At 28.3% G+C, this 4,669-nt stretch overlaps 1 protein-coding gene across 1 annotated transcript in view; it reads right to left on the bottom strand.

Annotated features, from left to right (window-relative positions):
* LOC108757953 (pheromone-binding protein Gp-9-like) overlaps nucleotides 1–4,669 on the bottom strand; it is a 13,091-nt gene that overhangs the window by 952 nt on the left and 7,470 nt on the right. The window contains exon 2 of the transcript XR_001939930.1: nucleotides 356–446. The gene's annotated coding sequence lies outside the window, so the exon portion shown is untranslated. The remainder of the gene's footprint in view (nucleotides 1–355; nucleotides 447–4,669) is intronic.

Genomic DNA, 4,669 nt, shown 5'->3' with positions numbered 1-4,669 from the left:
TAATTTCGCTGATTACAGCGCCATCTGTCATCAAAAAAATGTTTGTAATAGGTAAAATTTATGTAACTTTTTCTGAAGAAGCGAAATCTGCAATAAAAAATGGGGATTCCCATTTAAAATTTTAAACTTACCCTCTCTTTCACACACAGCGGGTGAGGGTGGGGGGTCATGTTAGATGTCAAAAGATAGCTTTTTTGAAAACATTGGATACGTATATTTTCAGATTTCTGATCCGATGTGTATTTCTCGAGATATTCGACCGTTTCCACACTTTTTGGACACCCTGTATATTATTATAGATACTCCTTTGTAGTTTATTGAAAAAGTTGAAGAAGCCTATTGATAGAATACTTACAGCAATTATTAAAATACAGGCATAAAGCACGAAACTTTTCATTTTGTGCAGATGATATCTTCCCTACAATAAACGCAATTATTCAAAATAACTGCAGTTACACCGTATATACAATGATGGGAGAAAGTTCGGCAACGGTTAAATATCTTGGAAAATAATGCTTATGGAAAAAAATGTTCAATACAAAAGTTTTAGTATATCAAGTGGTCTATTATATGGTTATGTTGAAATGACCTTCATGTGACCTTGAAGGACACCGTGAAGGTCAACTTTGAAATCTTAAATAGAAATACCTATTTTCTCTTACATATCCTTAAAGCTGGTGTCAAGACGTTTCCGAAACACTGGTTACAAACCCTTTTTGCTTGAGATCTTCCTGAGTTAAGAATCTTTAAAGTTTAAGTATCGCCGGCGCGTTACTAAGGTATGCGCGCGCGCGCGCGCGCACAAGACTCACTTTAATCAAGCATCTCGAAGAGGTGGATATCCGACCATGCCACCTCCACGCAGTATACCTTAGATAACGCGCCGGCGATACTTAAACTTTAAAGGTTCGTAACTCAGGAAGATCTCAAGCAAAAAGGGTTTGTAACCAGTGTTTCGGAAACGTCTTGACACCAGCTTTAAGGATATGTAAGAGAAAATAGGTATTTCCATTTAAGATTTCAAAGTTGACCTTCACGGTGTCCTTCAAGGTCACATGAAGGTCATTTCAACATAACCATATAATAGACCACTTGATATACTAAAACTTTTGTATTGAACATTTTTTTCCATAAGCATTATTTTCCAAGATATTTGACCGTTGCCGAACTTTCTCCCATCACTATACTAGTTCACTCTTCGACGGATAAAATATATAGGTCAAAAGAAACAAGATTATAAATCATACAAACACATCAATTATTTAACATTAATAGTGACAATTTGCTATATATTGACAATGTTTTAATACTACTCTATGATGTAAATTGATAAATATAAAAAAATTAAATTAAATATATAAAAGACTGAACGAATATTGAGTATAAAAGATTAAATCAACGGTAAAAGTCTAAAACACATGACATCTTATTTTGCTTTTTTTGAGAACACCCTGTATACGCGTTGAAGCTTTCTATTATCGTATTTATATTATCAGTAATACAAAAAATGTGTAGATTAGAGTTTCGAGGTCATGTAAATTAAAAAACATACGTAAAAGAAAATATAATAGTAAATAGTTTTCTCATATATTTGCAATTATCTTATATAAACATGTTTGTATTATGATTACTTGATAATTACTTTTTTATTTTTTATGTTAAGTTAATCAAAGTTTGTGTTTACCTTTGCTGTAAATTCTAGAATATTTTCAGTTTTTCATCGATTAATATCGCAAATCAAAAATAATTATGGAATATAAACTTATATGAAATAGAAATCCATTAGATTAACTAGTATAAGGATGCATTACAAATTTCTGCTTGAAATTATGAACTTTTAAATTGATTATACTATTGTAAGCATTAAAACGGTCGTATTTAAATAATATTTTTTTATTGTTTACAATGATGTCCATTACAAATTTAAGCTCATACGTACATACACACAGTAGAAATATTCTGAATATATTATACAAATATCCTACAGACGTGATATCGTTAAGCTTGTGTTATAATTTGGACAGTATCGCTATATGAAACATATACAGCCCGCACATGTATGTACTTCAATAGAAAATATTGTACGAGAACTACAATATACAACTATGCAGAAACGATGCGCAATTATGCGAATTTTATAGTCAGGGCAAACAAATACATAACAAATATTTTATTAATTTTTTACTATAAATATTAAATTATTATTATAAATATTAAAAAAATATTTGAAGTCTAAATTTTATATTTTTAACCAATGTAAGCTAAGAAAGTCTTATTATTGTACTAATTGAAAAAGTCCAAAATTATAATATAAAAGAAGTGAAGAGCATGTAAGAGTAAATTAAAAAAATAATATATAAAAAGATAAATGTTTAATACATTACAGTTCATAAATTAAATATAAACTATAAATTCCGTATTATTACATGCTTCGGATTCTTGATTGAGCCATCTACAGATATTCAAATAAATACAGTAACAATATATGAATAAAAAGTACCGGAAAGATAATCGTCAACAACCAATGATAACATTACATACAGAACTAGAAGTTTATTACACATCGTTTAATATTGGTAAATAAATGTGATGTAAGCCCTCTGTGTCGGATCGTGGATTTAAACCATTCTTTTGCATATGAATGTGAAGGAATTTTATATAATTATACATAAAACATTTTTTCCCGGGAAATTTATATCTTTATTAAACAAAAAAAAAAAAAGAATAGAAAAGATTATAGCATGCACGTAAATATATATCCTTTTATTTAATGTAAATTATATGTATAATGTATATTGTAACTTTTTATTATAATAGTTACATAATTTTTAATTTTTGTATTTAATTGTACTTACCTATACAGTTTGTTCTGTTTCTGTTTCTTCTCGTATTTCTTTTATTACATGTTCTTTACGTTTCTCATATGGCGCCAAGTTAAATTCTGTTAATGTTTTTACTAAATCTAATGATATATGTATAATGGCTTTATTCCCCTTCAAAAATTATTACATGAAATCACAAAATTTACTAAATCTAATGATATATGCCTCGGTAGTCTAAAGGCTCAGGACGCTCGCACGGTATGCAAGAGATCCTGGTTCGACTCCCGGCCGAGGTAATATTTTTTCGCAATAAGAATTAATTATTTACAGATTTTAATATGTTATTCATCATTATTAAGATCGTTTCGAAGATGCGAATAAGCATCAAAAATTTGTTAAATTGCTAGTCAATTTAACTCGTGATATTACTGCGGTAGTTTAGTAGAGTTAGCGTTTCAAGACCGGAAATTTTTCGGCGCGCGTTTCTGTGGGACTACATAGTAGTATATAAATTCACATAAGAATCATACAAGCATTAAGATCCAGCTAGACCGTGTAAGGCTTTGATTTCTATAGTTTGTGTTATCACATGTACGGTCCTATAATATATTATATTACTAATGATATATGTATCATCTGTATAAAAGATTGGATATCAACAATTGTGGCGCCAAGTTAAATTCTGTTAATGTTTTTACTAAATCGTAAAAAGATGTGATGCCAACAATTGCTGCTAAGTTAAATTCTAAAACTTACCTTTTTAAAAAAAGCGTGCATGTTTCACGTGTAGAACCACCATTTGGGCCGGTTTCACCAATGCCAATTACTTAATCGGCCGTGAAACTGATGACTAATCACGTTTGCTGTTTAGTAGAACTAATGATATGTATCATTTGTATAAAAGATTTGATATCAACAATTGTGGCGCCAAGTTAAATTCTGTTAATGTTTTTACTAAATCTAATGATATATGTATTATATATATCTGTATAAAAGATTTGATATCAACAATTGTGGCGCCAAGTTAAATTCTGTTAATTTAATGCTGTTTGATGAAATTCTTTGTATATGATACATTCTCCAACCCAAGTTATAATGGCTTTATTACCCTTCAAAAATTATTATATGAAATCACAAAATTTACTAAATCTAATGATATATGTATCATATGTATAAAAGATTTGATATCAACAATTGTAGCGCCAAGTTAAATTCTATTAATTTTTACTAAATCTAATGCTATTATGTATCTCTCATCTGTATAAAAGATTTGATATCAACAATTGTGGCGCCAAGTTAAATTCTGTTAATGTAATTCTCTTCTAAGTGAAGTAGTGGGTATAAAAAGTAAAATATGCAATGAAACCTAAGTATACGTATATCTTATTAAAGGATTCCAATCCAAATGATTTAAATTCGTTTTAAATGAAATTATTATATCACAATTCATTCATAAACATTTTCTCTTCCAACTGAATAATTCTCTTTTTTCAAAATATTAATCAAAACATTATCACAAATTATCACAAAATTGCATTACCTTGCTCAATTAAAATTAAGCCGTATATAAAACGAAAAAATTTAATTTAAATAGAAAAATTGTTCATGTAAAAACACTTGGCGCTGCTAGATCGAGTAGGAAAAACTATAAAAAATATTTTTTAATACGAAAAATAATTTTTAATACGAAAAATATTTTTTAATACGATTCTAATTTTTCTTATTACTATGCTTTTTATTTGTTATTTTTTTAAATATTACATTTTCTTAGTATTTTATTCTTATTTTTCTAAATATTACATTCATATTTTACTACTATGTTATTATATCGATCGAGATCTAGCAGC

The sequence above is a fragment of the Trachymyrmex cornetzi genome, unplaced genomic scaffold, assembly GCF_001594075.2.
Source record: "Trachymyrmex cornetzi isolate Tcor2-1 unplaced genomic scaffold, Tcor1.1 scaffold1480, whole genome shotgun sequence".
Lineage (NCBI taxonomy): Eukaryota > Metazoa > Arthropoda > Insecta > Hymenoptera > Formicidae > Trachymyrmex > Trachymyrmex cornetzi.
This window is presented reverse-complemented; position numbering and strand designations above follow the sequence as displayed.